Source organism: Pteropus alecto, unplaced genomic scaffold (genome assembly GCF_000325575.1).
Source record: "Pteropus alecto unplaced genomic scaffold, ASM32557v1 scaffold213, whole genome shotgun sequence".
NCBI lineage: Eukaryota > Metazoa > Chordata > Mammalia > Chiroptera > Pteropodidae > Pteropus > Pteropus alecto.
Window position 1 is genome coordinate 3,677,097 of NW_006434829.1, and position 20,342 is coordinate 3,697,438.

Below are 20,342 nucleotides of genomic sequence, written 5' to 3' on the forward strand. Positions count from 1 at the left end.
GTTTCTGCGGGGCTGTTTTTGTCAAATGGGAATGATCGAAGCGCAAAGGGGCCATCTGCCCAGAAGACACCAGCACCCCATTCCAATCCACATTTTGGCCTTCATGGCCCGACAGGGAGAATCATCAGCCACAGGCGCCTCCGCGGTCTCCGGGCTACCCGGACACTTGGTGGCCCCTTCTCCGCGATCACTCTCCCTGACGCCCGGCCTCTCCTCGCTCCCAGCGGACGGCCACGACGAGTCCTCCTCGGAGAAGGCCCTCAGCACTCTGCCACCAAACTACACACATGCGTGCCCTGCACAATTCCAGGCCTCGTCCTTGGGCCAGTGGAAGATATGACCAGGACTCTGCTCCGGGCTCAGCCCACCGTCCGTCCCTCTCACGGCTCAGCTGAGTTCACGCTCTGAAATGTACTGTTATCTGCAATTCAGACTGCTGGCTCAGAAAACCTCAAATCATCTGAAAATAACGACATCATTATTTTGTCATAAAAGTCAACTGAAAATTACTTTTCTTGTTTTTGAGAAAATACAACCACTTCAAGAAATTCTAATACTGCAGATCTTTCTCATAAAGCACTGACTATAAAAATCCCACTCGATCGTAACAGACTCTTCGATGTTTGTTAAATCTATTTAACACTGTATCTCTGTTTTGACAGAACGTTTTTACTTGAAAGAATGACTGACAACCTGGTTATGCAGACTTGGATACTGGGCAGACATTTCAGTTAACAGGAAACAACTGATGGTATTTGTTGCCAATGGTCAAATCCGAGCTTTCAAGCAAAAACTGGGATTTTGGAAAACTTGTGTCTGCCACCATGAGCTCTGCAGCTTCCCAACGCTTGAAGACTTTCTGATGAGGTTGACAGTGACACTAAGAGACATGACTTTCTAGATGTTATACATAATGAAACGTGAACATGGCAGGATGTGTGTAACTCAGTGAACCAATGTTTTCCAAAGGACCAATGTGTGTGGTAGTGAAATCACTGTAGGTAGAAGATCCATTCAAATCTCGGAAGCTAAGCAGGGTCGGGCCTGGTTAGTATTTGGATGGGAGACCACCTAGGAAGACTAGGTGCTGTAGGCGTAAAAAATAAAAAAATAAGGGACTGTAAGCTGACAAGGTCCTTGCAATCTGTGAGGTCAACCAAGGGTTGCCTCGCCTAAAAAATAAATTTAAAAAAAGAGCCATTCAAAGTGAGAGCGACCAGTGGCTTCAATGCACCAGAGTACAAGAAGTACGTTGATCCAGTTTCAGATCACGTGTTGCAGCCCACCTGTAAGAACCTACTGCTTGTCAGGTTCTGGTGTTGTGTCACAGATGAGCTCGCAATATCTGAAAAGGCTACTAAAATCCCTTTTCCAACTACATTATCTGGGCAAGGCCGGATGTCTTCATCTACTTCAATGAAAACAACATATTGCAATAGAATGAATACAGAAGCAGATGTCTTATTTAAGCCTCATACATTTAAAGACATTTGCCAAAATGTAAATATTGCCAGTCTGCCTACTAAATGTTTTTTTAGAAAATAGCTGTTTTTCATAAAAATGTCATTTGTGTTAACATGTAATGGTTTTACCATCATTTTTAAAATAAATTAGTCAATAAATATTTTTTAGTTTTCATTTCTATTATGGTAGGTATTGATGCTTGTAACTCACGTGAACAGACAGCTTTTTGGGGTCCTTAACACTTTAAAGTGTAAAAGGATCCAGAGGAAAAAAAAAGGGGGGGGGGAGTTGAAATTCCATCTTACGCCCACTTTTTTTAAAAGCTCAAAAGTGAACAAACTTTGAGATGAACACTGACTTGTAGCTAGTAACTTCCAGCATCAGCCATTTTTATTCTGGATGTAAGAAAAATGCCTCCCAAATTCCTCCGAAGTAATTTCCAAGTCAAGTTTTGTACACCAGAAGACTTTAAAATGTGACTACTACAAGAAAAAACTCTCTACCCAGAGAGACGTTGTATAAAGGGTTCAGAAACTGCCCCAGCAGACAGCAATCTGCGAGTGTGTCCTTGTAGGACTTCGATTTCCAGATCCAAGGCCATGCAACCCTATCGTATACTGTCCCCCTGGACGTAATGGATGCCCCTGTTCACAGGACAGAACGTGGAACATGTTCCCAGCCCAGCCAGGAACTCCTCCCTCACAAATTATCAGGAAGTCCCCAAATCAACACCATCAGACATTAATTTGGCAGCAATGCAGCACCAAGGGAAGTAAGGCCTGTGCTTGGCCTTTTCCTACAGGCCTTGGCACGCAAAAAATAAGTGGAAAGGCCATTTATGGGCCTCATGCTGCCCAGGACCAGGGCTAAGAGGTTATCTGTTCCGTGCAAGGCCACCACTCCCTGTTTGCCTCAAGGATCTGGGCGTGCGACAGGCAGGGTCGATCTCCTCGCTGATCTCCACTACACGTCCAGTCTAAAATACACAGGACAAAGTACAGGAAGACCTCACTACTTAAGCTACATAGGCCCAGTCCACTTGATTTTTGCTCAGCTATTTGTCTCGGAATAAATCCATTACAGCAGTCACTTGTAACTCATTGATTAGGACTGTACAATGCCAAAGCCTTTCTATTTTGCTTTTACCATCACCATCAGTCCTGGAACAGAAGACACTGGCAGCGGGAAGATATCCTCCTGGCTGCCGAGGGCGGTCCCATGTCCCGAACAGGCCCTTCAGAGTCCCTGCCCTTTTTCGAGTACCCCACTCTTCTGGATACCAGAGCTGCTCCTCCCACTCCCTGGGCAACTGGACGCTAACGGATCACAGGGAAGCCCCATCTTACAAGGTCCGAGACCTCTCGCCTTGGGAGTGGCTCTCAGAAAGCCTCTGGAGGAAGGTCCCCCTTGCCTTCCCAAGCACTCTACTGTGGCCACTAAAGGCCTCTAGCTAGTCTACTCCTCACACTTCATCGGTCTGAGCTGACAACACCGTTGGAGGCCCAATGGTCAGGCCGTGGTTCTGAGGTGGGCTTCCTCGTCTTCCCGGGCTCACTCAGGCATGGCAAGCTGGAGGTGGTCACATCGGGAGGGCAGTCTCACCTACGGTGGCTCAAGCACGTACTCTAAGGCCTGAGCCTAAATCCCTGTGGCCAAACCGCACCCAACACCACCCCAGCCACAGAACACGGTCCCGGCTCCAATCCAGCCAAGGGCCCGCTCGGGTGCTCATGCACCGCACCCATCGTCAGACTGCCACGCACTGCTGAAGCTGGAGCCCAGGGCCTGCCCCTCACAGTCCGGCAGTCAGGGCTGGCGGCCACTCGGCAGCAGCTCACCAACACGCCCTGACTGTGCCTGAGGTTCCCCGACCTCCCGCAACTAAGGGCAGTAGCTAAGGATTTGGGCTCTGGGCTCTAATGAGCTACAGGGAAGAGAGCTGCTTGCTCCTTGTCCTCAGGACAACTGCTCTTCGTGCGACCTGGCCTACTGACTCCTTAGGGAGAAAAGGTAAAAGATAAAAGAAGACGCATCTGATTTTTCTTTAACTAGAAATTACCACAAAGACTATGAAATTAGGTCCAGAAAAGAGCGACAGAAAGTACAGAGGGAATGACGCCAGGCTTTCTCGAGTCTGAGAAGGATAACTGCGTATGTTATTAAAGCGATAAAGAATGACAGAGGTGTACATTCCTCTGCTTTCCTTCGGCCAAGTCCTCCCACAAAAAGGCCTACAGAATGACACAGAGGGGGTGTAGGCCTTGGCTCTGCCACTCGCTACGTGATCGTGGCTGATCTCAGCCTGATCTGTGAAACTCTGGATAATGATGTCTGTAAAGCTTTGCTGTGGTAATTAAAGAAGATAACGAATGTGAAAGTGCCCACAGCACAGCTGAGGCTAAGTAAATATGAGTCTCCTCGGCTCCCTATTTTAATTAGTGCATGACACCCTCATTCATTCGTCAGGAACGTCACTGCTCAGGCGCAGGCTCCCAGGACCTGACCACCCACCTCCCTGTCACAGGGCCCCTCCTCTCCAAAGCCGAGCGCAGCCTCCATCCCTATGAGTGTCCCCTGCGCCTCGCTTCTGCCCCAAAGGTTCCCCTCTTGACCCTCTACTTATAGGACTGTTTTAAAATACATCCGACTTTAGTGACACCTCCTCACAATTGGGACTCGACATTTTCCCTGCTCTTCGACACGGCATACAGAAACGCCTGAGTAATGGGACAGAATGTGAGCTGCTTCAGCGATGGCCCATACGTGAATACCACATACGAGGCACGAGTTTATCTTATCTTGCTAGTAAATGTGTAACAAACATATGCATTAGGAATCATGATAATTTGGTGAGAACACAGGACTTTCAATCAAAAGTCCTAAGTTCAAATTATTACTCTGATACCGTATAACTGTGTGACCATCAGCCTCAGTTTACTCATCCATGAAAAAGAGACAGTAAAACCTACTGCCAGTCGTGCAGATCTTCACTCTCACTCTCAAAATGCGGGGGTTAAATGCCTCACTATTCACTCTGTCCTCAGGAAGGAGGGACACTGTTGGGGGTCTGAAAAAAAATCTTTCGGGACACAATCAGGATGCCCAGAGAGTCAGTGCGCTAGCAACGCGCTCTGGCCTGCAGAATTTGCCTTCGTCCGCCCCTTCTGCCCGGCTGACTCCTTTGGATCTGTCTTCCTCCAGGGGCCAGCCTTCCACACCTGGGAAGGGGCCAGGGGACAGCTCCAGCTCGGAGGACCAGCAGGAGCTGGCTGGGGCGGGGGTGCGGAGGCAGCAGGGGAGGCTCATGTCAGGTGAACTCTAGTGACGCTCACCGCTCAGGTGAGCATGGCTCTCCTTCATTAAACCTGCTTCCTCCTTCTACTATTGGGAGCAGTAAGGCCCAAAGGGACAAAATCCACATTCAGGCCTAAGGGAAAAAAAAAAAAAAAAACACTGGAAAGCTCAAGTTACCCTGGGGAGAGGCAAAAGAAAAGTCACACGGGGCCCAACCTGGCTAACTAAGGGAAGGAAAAAGTCAGGCCTGGGTGATCGTAATCAAAATAAAAAGTGGATTTTTAGCAAGGCTGTCCTCAGTGACATTGGGAGTAGGGGTATTGTAGTAGCTGGCAGGTCAAAAGGTCAGGGATTTGAGATTCTGGCTGTTTTTCTAAATGCATTTTTTAAATTGTGATTAAAAAACACCACCGCCACCACCACGTAACAGCAATTTGATCTTAACCACTTGTAAGTGTGTAGTTAGTCCAGCAGTGTGAAAAGCATACTCGCATTGTGAAAAAGACCTCCAGAACTTTTCATCTTGCAGAACTGAAACACGGTACCCAGGGACCAACCCCCCTCCCCCGCCCCGCAGCCCCTAGGAACCACCATTCCACTGTTTCCATGAATTTGACTACTTTAAATATCTCGGATTCTGACTATTTTTGTACCTGGGTCACAACCCATAACTTGCACTGTTTGGCAAACCAAAGCAAGCACGCTCGGGGCAGAGGTCTGTGGAGCAGCTTGCCCGGGAAGCACAAGTGCAAGAGCGCTTCCCGGACACGAAGACTCACACGGGGACGACGCAGGTCCCGAAATCGGATGAGATCTGGCGATCCGAAGTCAGGATTAGCACGGACAGAGATTCATCATCACCCCACTCTCAAAGAGGGCCAGGGATGGTTACGACAAACAGCGCAGAACTCCGGCGCTTGGGCTGCTGACTTGGCAGGACTGGCACTGGTTGGGGGTCGGCGTGACTGTGGAAACGCATGGGATCAAAGACTAGCATCGAACCCGGCCAGCCGTCTCAGCAGCCACCCTCACGTCTACATACTCCAGGTGGAATCAATCGTGCACGGGGCTGAACTAGCTAGGCCTGAGACTCCAATTCCCGCTGCGGCATTCCATAAGCTCGGCCGGATCACATGGAGAACTCCTTTTCCCTGTATCACTGATAACCTTGAGCTTGAGACCAAAGTGAGCACTGGAAGGAATGGGAATTCATAAAATACTGGACCTATATCTCAGGCCTCATCGCTCATATTAAGCAGGGTGGCTGAGGATACCCAAGGCAGCACGGGCAAGGATGGAGCCAGAAAGAGACAGAGAGGAGAGAGAACACTTGCACGACGCCAAGGCATACCTGCCCAGACTTCCCAACGGGGCCATCACCTGGAAATCAGGCGGGTCCGTCCAGGAGCAGCTTCAGCGTCCCCGCTCTGGCCATGTGAAGTTAGGCAAGAGAAAAGCTACCACCTGCCCGTGGGCTTCGCCTTCTAACCGGGTATAGCAACTGGGCCCACTAGGACGGAGGTCACCAGCATGTCCTCTACCTCCCCAATTCTCTCCACACAGTGGGAAAGTGAAGTCGGGGAAGGGAGAAGCCCGGAAGTGAGAAGTCGACCTTTGGCAGTCGGGAGAGACAAAAAGCCGCCCGCACACCCCCAAGTCCAGCGGTTACGGAGACAGGGTTCTCCCCTCTCCGCTTCCTCACTGTGCGTGGAAATAATGCAAAATGTCGTCAGGTGTGTGAACCAGACCCAGACTGCACATTCGGCTAGAGTATTCTGGGTTTCGGCAATGACAAAGATGAATAAATACCTGTCCTATGTAAGACATGTGTTCTCTTCTTGAGTTAAGCTGAAGAAAAAAAATCATTTAAAAATGGTCACAAATCAATGGCTCAAAGGAAAAAATGCTTGTACCATAGACATGACGGCTCTCAGAATCAAGTGCGCACAGAGACTCACGTAAAACCACAATCGCCAGGGCTGAGGACTTCAGAGCCCTCCTATTTAAGGACCAGGCTGTTGTTCAGGCTTTGGGAACACACACCAGGAACTGAGGGAGTAACGCACTCAGCTGGAAAAAAGTTTGCTATCTCAGTGACTAAAGGAACAATGGGAAAGAAAACCAGAGGCTGGCGTGAGTCCAGAAACGGGGTTTCTGGTCCAGAAAAAGCCCCCACGACATCTGAGGGAAATGGGACAGGCAGAGTGACGCTGTAACAGCGATGGCTCCCGAGAAACTCCGGGAGAAAGCCCAACTGCAGAGGAACAAAGAACTCTGAATGGGACAAAGAGGTCTCTGATGTCTTTATAGAGTTAATAAGGAGGGTCCTCCAAGGTCTAGGGAACACGAAAGCCAGAGAGGCAAGACTTCAGGGAAACCATGCAGCTGGGGTTTTCTCCCTCACTGTGCCCCAACGGGCACAGGCTCAGAAAACTCCAGAGATGGCTTCGGTTTAGAAATACTTGAGGGGAATTCTCCATGTAGGAAAATGGTGAATCAAGGGGAAAACTTACCACAGTGCCAGGAGTCAAAACCCCCCAGACATTCCAGAAGCAGCAGCAGAGGAGGGCCCACAGTGGCTGAAGGGCTATAGAAGCCTTGGAGCCTGCTGGGTTGGAGAGATGCAGAGAAAAAAGTAGAAGGTTTGTACGGTGGCAAACTCAGGATCACAAAGCTGCTGAAGAACTGGCTGTCATAAATGTGCGTTCCCAGCTCGGAAGACGGGGCAGACCCACTACCTACGGGATTTATATAAATACATGGGAGTCAGGGATGTACAGGCAAAGAGGGGCTGAGAACATGAGAAACGCCGGGCAGGAAAACCCAGCAGCCCGCACGACTTCACTCCAGGAGCGCATCAGAACTGGCCTCCTGCAGGGATGTTACCCAAACTGAGTTTTAGGTTCACAGGTACCAGACACTGGAGAGCTGACTCAGATGGGCTGGAATCCTAGAAAAAATCCAAGCATTTTTTCTCATTTATGTTTCAGTCGAGAGGGGTGCGGAGGAGCAGAAACTGGAGTCCGGTGCATACCCTGGCACTACCACCTACTAGCTGTGCAACCTTCCCCGGAGAGGTCAAGAATGGAGTTAATGGGGGTAACAAAGGCACCTGACCCTGTAAGACACCCTTACAGGGTAGTTTAAGGATTAAACAAGTTAATGCATGAGAATTACTTAAAATAGTGCCTGGAAAATTTTAAGGGTTCAACAAAGATTAGCCATCATTATTTTATTTATTCCATCTATTACCTCCCCCCTCTGTTATATTTGATAATTGCAAATAGTTTGGGGAACTTCACTTTTCCTTAGGAAGTATGACGACACATTAAGGGACTTCGGCATCAAAATGCTACCATTCTGACATTCAGATGGGACATTTAGTACTTGTTCTACATTTCGTGAATCTGGGGATGGTATTAAATTACTGAATGTCTATACCGTTCCCCAGGACTTTGAGGGAGAAAAACTACGTGAAGCACACGAGGTTTAAATTACCCCTTTGCTAACAGCTACCTGAAGTCGCTGTATCATGTTTAGCAGAAATCACTAACATGTGAAATAGGACCCTACAGAGTGCCCTGAGTGACCATGCAATGTCAGAGACTGAATAAAATAGGAAGAAAATGGAAAGTGAAATGCTTTCCATATACTTAGACTTTAGTTTCTCTATGGGAACAAAGGGTTGACCTAAATGGAGGCTGTTAGCAGGAACACATCTGGAGGAAGTCTGAATGGGTCTCCTTCTGGGCCAGGCTGTGCCCTCCTTACTGAACCACCCATGCCCACCTCGTGCCTGCTCACCTGCACCCCACCTAATGGGAAATGCCTCAGCTTTAAGGGCAGGCCCAGTCTGCCATGGGCCACAGGGCCACTGCCCTCACCTCGCCACAGGTTAGAGACCAAGGACAGACATTGAGAGCTTAACATGGCCTTTTCATCACACGACCTCTGATGTGGCTGGGATCAATAATAAAAGCAGCAACAAAGTCAGATTCCCGATTCTGAGCCCGAGGTGATCAGCTGTGAGAGGTGAAGCTGAGGCTCTGATGTAACAGGACCTGGAGGTCATGAGCAAACCACAGCAGTGAGGAGGCAGACCCAGCCGGGGAGAAGACATGGCAAGAGATGCCGAGAGGCCTGCTGACTACAGGGCAGACGGCGCTCACCTCTGAGCTGCCTTCGTCCCTGACCGTGCTGACACCACATCCTGTTTCTTAAAATGTTCTAAATTACTCTCTCTGCTCCTCACGACCAAAAAAGCACTAACTCAAAGTTACTTCAGCTCTACTGAGGGTGGCGTTTTCCCAGGAGGCGGCTTAGAGCCTCCAACAAACAGATTCCTGGCAAGTGCACCACGGCAGACATGCATACTTATCCCGTACTTATCCCGGCAGAGCGGGGCTGTCTCGGCCCTTGGGCACAGTCCCTAGGGCTTAAGAGCAACTTAAGGGCTGATGAAAATGTTTGAACCTGAAAAAAATATTGACTGGATGCAAAACATGAAAAGAAAACTCTAAAATCAAAGTTAATAAATGTTTGTCTATGACTAGTCACATGAAGCTTAAGTCATAGTTTTGTACAAACTAATTTCATGCAGGACATGGGTGCAATTTTAATGTCTGGTATATGACATAGTAAAGGCCACCAGAGATAAGAGTGCTGAGGTCTTCCAAGGTCTTCAAACCAGTCCCCGCAGAAGTGGACATGTTTGGGCTTAAGTTGGAATCCGCTCGCCCTACCCTTTGTATAAGTTCGCACTTTAAATACCATGCCTTAGCCCTCAAAACCGAGCAGTGCGAAGTTATAAATCAACCCTCATCTCCCAAATTAAAATTTATTATTTCAGTACTTCTGATACTAAGAGTCTATTTTCTTTTCTCAATGATATGTTAAATAAATGAAGCCAAACTATTAGCCACCCTATTCAGTTTATCAAAAAGAAAAAAAAAAGTTATTCGTGATTACGACTTGTCCTATACATTTAAAGGATTTAACAAATTTTCACATTTGTCAGAATAAATCAAAAATTGGTCACATTTACTCTCTTTCCTGGTGTAAGAGCCCCCTCGAATGTCACGAACAGACCTAAACACTCTCTTCCATTTGGTCAGAGTTCCAATCTGAGCAAAATAGGAGAGGTCACAGAAGTTACACAAAACTTTATATCTCATACCTGAGATGACGACGATTTAAAAGAAAAGAAAGAAAAAGTGCAGGAGCTCCCTTCCGGCAGTCGTGCTGGTTAGGTGTTGGTTAGGCGCTGGTGAGGCGCTGGTTAGGCTCTGCGCCCCACGCGGACACGCCCCGCCTGCTCTCAGCATGGCTCCGGCCTGGCCATGGGCACCGATTCGCTCTTCTCTTCCGCTGCTGAACTCGCCCACAAATGCCTACACCTCTGTTTCCACCTCCTCTCTACGCCCCCAATCCACTCCCAAACACGCCCCCCACACACCACTCCTGCAAAACCACTCTCAAAGCCACCACCTCCTTCCCGCCAAATCCTAACGCCATCCGCCACGGTTCATTCTTTGGCTCCTAGTTTACACGTCTCCTCGGTCCCCAACTCCCCACGCTGTCTCACCTCTCCACCGGCTCCCCTGAGGGCACTGACCATTTCTTTTACTCCTGCTTCCTAAACACAGGTGTCCTCTGAAGGTAGGTCCTGACTCCACTTTCTAGCTCAACCGCCTCCCTGGCTTGAATGAGGGCCCTTCCCAGGATGATAATGCCACATTCTCCTATAACCAGTCTGTCTTCTTACCTGTATTGCCAACTGCCTATGGGAATATTTCCCCATCATCCCACGAAGAACTGAAAATCACTAATTCATCATATTCCAAGTCCCTGTAAAATGCAACATCTTCCCTCAACAATGACCCCAGCTAGGAACTTGCAAGCCAAGTCTCTCCTTCCCCCGCAACCCTACTCAGCTTTCAACCGTTTCCTCTGGACTTTTCTTCTTCCAGCATTTAAATACCATGCAAAGTCTCTTCTATCTTAAGGAGAACCAATAGTTAATCCTAAGCCTTCTCCAGCTGTCATTCGTCCTTCCCCTAGCCCCGGTTTCCCCATCCAGGCTTCTTCAATTTCTACAGGCTCACTTCCCATTCATTCCTCAACCTGACTCCACAGCACTGAAGCTCCTCCTGGCCAAACCCAAAGGCGTCTGTCATTCCCCATCTTCCTGGGCATCTCCCATCACACTCCCTCGGCTCACCTCTGTGACTCAGCGGCCTCTGGGCTCTGCTCGCTACATAAACCCCAATTCCCAGCCTGCCTGGAGAGCTCCTGCCCTCCCTAAGTGCTGGCTAGTGTCCCCATGGCTTCCCAAATGACATGCGCACCACTCTGAACCATCGAGTACACTGGCTGTTAAAAAAATCTTTCACAAGTATCGTCTTTTCACTGTTCATAAAGCCTCCAGAGGGCACTCAAACACTCGCTCAGAAACCCTAGCAGATATTACGCCAAGGTCCTGGAACCTGAATTTCAGTGGATTACTACCTCTAACTAGTGGGCAAGCATCACGAAGACTGTACAGTGTTTCTGCAGGTTCCCTGATTCTAAGGGAATCTAGGGGTCAATGTGCCCTAATCCCTATCATAATATGGAAATGTAGTAATAAGTTGTCAAATATTGGTTAACTGAGAAACCTGACTTTATGTTTACTAGCCAATACCAGGTACTTTAAATCAGTGAAATATTCTTAAATTCTATGAAGCTTAATCCTACACATTTGAACTATGCATCTAAAAATAATTTGAAAGCCAGAGGGACATAACAGGGTTTACTGGGCAGAAGAAAAAGGGTTCAGATAATTTTTGAGTTGTTTTATCATATACCCAAGAGGCGGACTTTATAATCTTTGGGACAAAGGTTGGCTCTGGCTACAAGGGATTCTTCACAAGACCTGGCACGATACTATGGAAGGCACTGCAAACTAAGATGTGGAAATAAGCTATGATTATTTTATGAACTTGCAGGGGTATGAAAAATAAATGAGTTCTAGAATAGCTTTACTGAATTTCTCATTATCAGGTGACACAAGAGACACTACATATTCTACAATAAGAATAAAGATATAAAAATGCTTTAGTATTAGGAAGCAATAAAAATCACTGCTTTTTAAAACTAAGCTTTAAATGCTTCTGATACAACTCCAAAATTAAATTTCACTTTAAAAAAAATCTCTCTTCTTCCAGATCCAAATGAATACCTATCATAGCCCCTGGTTATCCACTCTGTGATTCTTCTACGTGGATTAGCTGTGGTAATACTTTAAAACTAGGCTAACTCCTTTGCCAACTCCTTACTCTTTTTACCACATTTCGAACCATTTAAATCTACTGATCCTGTCCGTTACTGGAACTTAGGCCTCAGGTGCCAGGACACCACTGTCTCATGAACACCCTCATCTGCACTCACCCCCGGCCAGCCTGCTAGGCTCAGGCACACTGCTAGGCAAATCTGCTCCAGGAGGCCCTACAACAGTGAACCAAATGGTGGCAAACACAGGATCAAAGCTGAGCCAACCAGATTCTCTTCCCTGAGAATTTAAATTGGGAAGTGGAAAGACTGTGTCTACAGAGTGAGCTGGTAGGAGTTACAGACATGGGAGACAAGAGGCAGAGAGAGCAGGTGCAGACTCCATCAATGTCCCAGACACGTGCAGCTCCAGCCAAGAAACTACCTTGGACGCCACGATGGCCCTCTCAGAAACCCCTTCATTCAAGCCACTTAGAACAGGTTTCATCAACCAGATGCTGAGTAAGGCTTCTCCGCCCCTAATGACTCTCCTGCAGGCACGTGCTCTCTCACCTTCCCTCCGATGTACAAGGACTCCGGCTCCGGCTCCGCCCTGAGCTCCTTCTCGTTCGTTCTTACCCACTCCCACAGCTCTGACACCAGCCACATGATTCTGAAATCCCTATCTGTGCTTCTGCTATGATAATGAGTGAATGTCTGTGACTCCAGCCCCAAGTTCGTATATTGAAACCTAACCTCCAATGTGATGGTATTTGGAGATGGGGCCTCTAGGAGGTGCTTAGGTCATGTGCCCTGAGCTCCTTCTCATTTGTTCTCACCCACTCCCACAGCTCCGACACCAGCCACATGATTCTGAAATCCCTATCTGTGCTTCTGCTATGATAATGAGTGAATGTCTGTGACTCCAGCCCCAAGTTCGTATATTGAAACCTAACCTCCAATGTGATGGTATTTGGAGATGGGGCCTCTAGGAGGTGCTTAGGTCATGAGAGCAGACCCCTCAAGATGGGGTTAGTGCCCTCACAAAAGGGGCCTGCAGAGCTCCCTCACCCCTGTCCACACCAGGACTCAGCAAGAAGACAGCCATCTACGAAGCAGGAAGCAGGCCCTCACCGACCAATGATCTGCCGGCATCTTGATCTCAGACGTCCCAGCCTCTAGGACTATGAGAAACAAATGTTTGTTTTTTAAGCCACCCAGTGACTGGTTTGTTACAGCAGCATGAACGGACTAAGACAGCATCTAGTGGCCAGGTGGACACTTCCAGATGGATGCAGCGCTGGGGATCGCTCTGCCCGCCTCTAACGTGGAAGAGGGCAGTTCAGCAGCATCAACAGAAATCACGCCAATCAGTCAGGGGACAACAGAACTGACAAAAGGACCACTGACACTCTTCAGAGAAACCTCCACCACCTGCTCAGAGAGACAGAGTTTAGCCTGATGAACCCCAAAGACAATCACAACATTACTCAAAGTCAGGTTCACGCAGTCTTAAATAATTGCACGTGAAAGACATCAACAGTCCAGTCTACACCAGATAAACCCCAATCCTAAACAATTTACTGATGTATAATTATATTCCAAGAAAAATACAGAAACACTGATTTTAGTAATGGATTTACGCACAGCGCCCAGTCATTCATATAACGAAGTATCTACAGTATAAAATCATTCTTTGCAAATCTTCAGGAAGAACCTCCATGTCCTACAAGCCCTTTACACTCACTTCATCCTAACTCAATCTGTCGCCTCCTCGCCAAAACCTACGGTATTCCCAACCATAGTAAATAGAGTCCCTCGAGTGCCCAAGCCAGGAACCCAGTTATGATCCTCTCTCCTCCCTCCCTCACGAATCTACCTACCCGTTACACCTACACTGTCTCACCTGTAATTCAGGCTGCCATCCTCTGCCTCAGAATCTGCCAAAGCCTTGAGTCTTGCCTCCCTCTAATCCATTATTCACATGAATACCGTATTTCTAAAATGAAAAATGACTTATAACCCTACTTAAAATCATTCACTGAGTTCCCATAACTTTTAGAGTAATTTCCAAACTTTTTCATACAGCTTTCAAACTCTGAACATCGTTAGCTCCTATTTACCTCTCTTGGTTCATCTCTCACCACCACCCAATCCAATTCTAGTTCCAGCCAAACCAAACTTCTCCAAACTCCCCAGGTCTTGTTTGCTCCTGGGCCTCGGCCACCACCCTCTCCTCGCCCCCATGCTCCTTCTATCCGCAGGCCTTCACACTTGCTGTCCCCCCAAGTACCTTCAGGTCGCACCTTAGACACCCCTTTCCCTAGGAAGGCTCCCAGGCTTCCATCCTTACCCTCGAATTTGGATTATGCATGGTGTTTTCCCACGCACTCCCAGAGCTTTCACACATCCCCTAACACCTCCTCTCTGTCACACATGTGTGGCCGTGCTGTCCACTAAACTGCGTGCTGCTAAACATCCACGGTACCTGCTGCAGGCCCATGAAAACGCTGGGTAAGTGAATGAGTCCATCTTCCTTTATGGTACCCTGTCAGCCTCACCTATGCTGCACGCCCCAAGGTACCCACGCTCCACTCTGCCAAGCCTCTCGCAGGTAGGCCCTGCATAATAACTACACTCTCAATGCTTCTGCCCTTGGCCCAGCTGGCTACCTCCTACTCCTCATCAAAGACTCAGTTAAATCCAACCTGCCCTATGACCAGATCTGTGTGTTAGAAACACGGTGAGGTAGCAAGAGTCAAACTAGGAAATCCCATAGCCCATGTTTAAGCTTCTGCATTTATTCTACAAGTAAAATTAGAAATGACGATTTTTATTCTTCATATTGTTAGGAAGCAATTTTCCTCCAAATACTGGAAGTAACAAAATTCATTGAAACTTATTCCAAACGCACGAAAAAATGTTTAGATATTAGTTTTCAGAGTACATTTTAGAGTATGCTTTAATACGATAGATAAGGCAAACATATTTTTAAAAGTGCACATACCTATTAACCATGCAACTAACATATGTCCTAGGTATACTTTTTAAAACCAAATGTTCCATTATAAACATATTACATATAATGTTAAAAAATATAAAAGAGCAAACTTTTTAAGTCACCCAACATCCTATCTCCCAAAGTACACAATTTTTAAGATTGTCATCTAATTTCTTCTAGACATTTTTCTATCATAGCTTTTGTGGATGTCTGTTGGATTTTTAAGAATTTTAATCATATTACATATGCGATTTTGTGTCCTCATATTCTTCCACTTAACATTTTAATACATTTTCTTCATAAACATTTTAATGGCCATTATATTATCCAGTAGATGAATCATAACTTAACCATTATGCAATAGCACCCTTAAAAATAATTCTACCATATGTGTCTTTTGTGTGTAAAGCTTCTATTTAAAAATGCTCCTTTGATGGTTCCTACATGGTTGCTACGGCAGAGTTAAGAATACTTTAAGGCTCTTGATACAAGCGACGAATGTAACATACGAGTGTGACATCGTTACCTCATTCTCTTAAGTACTAGGTACTATAATTTTTTAGTCTAAATTTAGGACCTTGTTTAATTGATAAGTGAAAAACTAACATCTTTAATACAAAAGTAAATCCTATTTTAAAAAAGTAAACAACGAAAAAGCATCTGAAATAAAAAATCAGTTTCCCCATGCTTTTCCCCTCAGTAGTCACGTTTTTCATAGATGTCTAGACCTTTTCCTAATTTTATTCAGAATGAACACACACACGATTATGTCGCATCTCACAAAAAATGGAATAAAACTTGCTTTTTTTTGGCTCAATAATTATTCTAGACATCTATCCAGGCTATGTCAATACATACAAATCTACCTCTCTTTTTAAAAGTTACATAACGTTCTACAGTATAGTGGTACCAACACTTATTTGCGGTTATCTCCAATTTTTCATTGTAAGCGATGCTATAATAGACTTCATTCATACTTACTTATATCCTCTTATGAGAATATCGTAGATTCCTTGATGTGTACCTGCGAGATCAAAGCATACGTGTGTAGTTTTTTATTTTAGATAGACTTAAGACCAATTTTAGATAGACTTTAGACCAATTTTATATTATAGACTTAATTCCTATATATATATATGTGGGTGTTACTGGATTCTACTTTGGTCCATGGACCAATTTATCTATTCTTGCACTCGCCATTTATGTTACTGCAGCATTACAGTATGTTTTTGATAGCTGACAGCAAATCCTCCATCACTATTTTTCCATTTGAAAAGTTCTTGGCCATTCTAGCACCTTTAGTCCTCTAGATGACTTTTAGAAGCAATTTATCAAGTGTCCAAAACCAATTCTCACCGGGATTTCAATAAGAATTAGTTTTATTTGTAGACTACTGCAATCTTTACAATGTGTCTCTTCCATAAACATGTAATGTCTGCCCGTTTATTTAGGTTAACTTTTCAATTCTTTAGGTAAAGGTTTTTACTTTTCTTCATAAAGCTCTTGTACATTTATGTCTCATTCTTAAGTATCTTCTAATTTTATGCCATTGTGAATAGGATCTTACTTTTCCGTAGAAGTGATTATAAATTATTTGACCATTACTGAGACTATACCTTTCCAAATATTTAATAAATTTCTACCTAGTGGTCTATCCACATCCTGTAACCACTAGTGTGAATTTTCATAATTTTTCTCATTAATTTTATGCATTCTTGACCTACTGAAGATATTAACTCTTATGTTTGTCACAAATACTTTCCTACTTTGTGGTTTGGCTTTTAATCCTAAGGTTTTGTTTCCCTTTCTTAAGAAGTTTAAAAATTTTTTATCAGTCTAATACACTGACTTTAACTCAAATGCAGATTTGAGTGCCCCGTAGGTACCAGGACCTACATCTCTTTCGCTCACAACACCCACATGATAAGTATTATTTTCCTTACTTAGAAGATTCCAGTTCAGGTATGTCTGATTGCAAAGCCTGTGGTTCCAGCCTGAATAGGTTCCAGCGACCCATGGTACAGATACTCCAAACCTAGCACGATGCTGTTTTAAATGAATGTGCCTCTATGTGCTTAAACATCAGATAGGGTTTGTCCCACCTCATTACTCATAATTATTCTGTCTAGTTCACCCCAAAATGGGCATCTCTGTAATAGTTAAACATCACATCCAGGAACACGACCTGTCTTTCCATTTAGGACAGTCTTTCCAATCTTTCACGGTGTTTTATGGTCTCCTTCACGTGAACTGCTCTTGTCAATAACGCTGTACTTAGATGTTTTATATTTTTCTGTTGCGTTGTAATCAGAGCCTGTTTTTTCTTTTTCCATTTTCGCTTCTGACCGGTTATTTTTGGTATTCAGAAACCTATGAATTTTGTATATGCATTCTGTACCCAGTCGCTTCCTCAATTTTTAGTTACTCATTTTTACTCATTTTTGTGTCAATAGCATCTACAAATATTTCTCTTTTCATTTTAGATCCTCACCTCACTTTTATTCCATGTATTACTGTTTTAACAAAACTTATAGAAACCATTTTAAATAATATCTCAACTTTTGACTTGACTCACACTTTTTTATATGCTGTGGACAACTAGTTTAACATTTATGCGTATTTTTTGCACTTAAAAAAGTCCTTTTCCCCACTTTTTAAAAATAAATGAAAACAATTTTTAACCAAGTTATCTATTTTAACCTTAGTGTAGTTGGTAGTTTGCGTTCAATGTACACTCCAAGGGAAAGGCCACTTCTCTTCTAGATAGATCTCTGAAATGGCCTACCTCATCTCCCCCACGTCCACTCTCTACCCCCACCACGCCTCCACATTCTGTATGTAGCAGCTGGAGTGGTTTAAAAATGCAAATCTGATTATGTCATTCCTCTGCCTAAAACCCAACCCTTGTAATAGTCTCCCATTTCACTCAAGATAAAACATCCTTAACCCGCCCTACAAGACCCTACATGATCTGGCCCCCAGCCTAGCCACACTCCCCCTCACCCACCATAATCTATCTACAAGTCATCCTTTTCAGTTCCTGTAATGGGCAAAGCATTTTCCCCCTTCAGGACCGCCCCACATGCCATTCCCCTGCCTGGAAAACTATCCCCCACCTCATTCTACACTAACGCCTACTCGCCCTTCTGATTTCACTGCTCAAATCTTATTTCTTAAATGGAAGACGGAAATGTATTTTTTTAAAAAAAAAAAAAAAAAAAAAAGTCTTTCCTGGGCCCTCTCCTCACACTCTAAAATTTGGTACCCTTTCAATACTCCCTTATAGCCAGTGCCACTTAATTCCCTATCAGATACCAGTTTGTGATTGTACATGCCATCGTGATTGTACAGAGCCCCTAATCCTATCTCTTACATCTTCAAATGATGCATCACATCAATTGATATCTAAACTGCTAAACTCTTTCTGATACTGCCTACGAATTTATACAGAATCCATTTTATCCAAAGGACATAAAGCTAAACTGATCCTGGTGCCGCCACAGGAAAACGCACATACAAACCTACATCGCTAGGAAATAAGTTTTCTTTAAATATTATGAGACTTTTATGTAGTGTTCAACTCGCTAATATTTTATTCATAGTCAACTAATTTATGTGCCTCATTTTTTAGGACATGTAAAACACTAGGAAAAATGTGCTTTGGAAAATATTAAGAAGTCTAATATGTTAACAGTACTTGATAAAAATTAACCAACAAAATCATGAGTTAAAAAGCATTCAGAGTTGGCTATCTGTAGTATTCTGTAATACACACGTCTGATCAAAAAAGAAAATATAAATTATATTGCAAATAAAAAATCCTTTTGGATCTAATAAAGGCTAATAAAACCAACATTTATATACTACTTTACAAAGCACTTTCACATACTTCATATCACTAAACTCCGTGGAGTAAACAGAGCAGGTGTTATCACCATTTATAGAAAAGAAAACTGAGGCTGAGTGGTTAAGTATCCTCCTCAAGGTCACAGGACCTGAAGGTAGTAGTCATAGCCACAATGGGGGAAGGGCAGAGGACTCCATCATAAACGCCTGCTCTCTGCAACCAGTGTAGATTTGCGTTCCCTTCACTAAAATTTCATTTCACCAGAGAACCACCACAAAAAAAAAATGCTGTTTTAAATATAAAGTTAAAACTTAAATTGCATCGATCCAGGAAATGGCTGAATAAACTACGGTCTACCCAAACTATGGAAAGTGAGGCAGTTCTTCAAAATGAGTTAACACATCACATACTAAAACTGAAAAAGTACACTAGTACTTGTTAAAACAAAGGCAATCAAGTCCACGCATACGTAAAGTACTTTAAAAGACCCAGAAGTACACACACCAAACACAAAGTAGTTGTCATCTTTGGAGACAGGGGTTGGTAATCAAAAACTAGTCATCTCGGTGATGTTTTAATTTTCACAAAAAAAATATATGACTTCACTGTCTTAAAATTACTTTAAAATTTTCAACTAACCTGTGGGTCAAACAAGGTCATTTTTCTGCTCTGAAAAGCTACGCATCTATAAAGGAAGTGGGGGCCCCCACTAAAGGAGAAGACAAAATACAAACACAAAAACAGTTCGACCCTGTTAAAACACTAAACTATCACAAAACGTTCCTTTGAAAAAGCGGTAACTTAGGGTTTTCACTTATTCCTATCTGGTCTCCTTTGCTGTGATAAGACGAGCAATAAGCAAACTATCGACTAGCAGAGGACAGAGCAGGCTCCTCCTAGAGAGATTTAGTCGTTTGAGTTCAGCAAGGGAGGATCCACAAAGGAGCTGAATTTTGAGGGAAATGAGAGGTGACTTGGCAGAGAGATGCGGGCGGATTAGTCCAGATGGGAATATGTCTCGGAGGTGGACATACTGAGTTAGTCAGAGCAGGAGACAGCAAGAGAACTGAAGTAAAGTCCTGGCAGAGGAGAGGATTCCTTTGGATGTGGGAGTTGAGACAGGGAGCTCGACCGCGCTGCCGTTCGGTTTACCTGGCTGAGAACCCGGCCCTCGTTGTGGTCAAACAATGGAGGCGTCCGGCGGCGGCGGCGGCGTTCTGCGCCGGGTGCGCGAGGGGCTCATCACCTGCGGAGGATGCTCGTCGGGCTCCGGCGGGGCGCGAGGCGCTCTGAAACACACAACAGCGCCCCATGCATGCAGCGAGGCTTCGCCGCCGCGCCGACTCCCCGCTCCCACGGCGCGGCCATTACCGCCTCTCCCGGGACCCGCCTGGAAAGGCTCCAAGGCGCGGCTTCCCTCGCTCCCGAAGCTGGGCTGCTCCCCCTTCCTCCGGCTGCAACAACAATGGAGCCCGGCTCGGGAGTCCG

The 20,342-nt window shown here is 45.2% G+C and overlaps 1 long non-coding RNA gene across 1 annotated transcript; it reads right to left on the reverse strand.

Annotated features, from left to right (window-relative positions):
* Nucleotides 1-5,729: 5,729 nt before the first annotated feature.
* Nucleotides 5,730-20,336, reverse strand: LOC112478363. The gene is made up of 3 exons (XR_003045800.1): nucleotides 20,007-20,336; nucleotides 7,272-7,366; nucleotides 5,730-6,606 (listed from the first exon to the last, which is right to left on the reverse strand). It is a non-coding gene; the product is annotated as an uncharacterized LOC112478363 (long non-coding RNA).
* Between the last annotated feature and the right edge of the window lie 6 nt (nucleotides 20,337-20,342).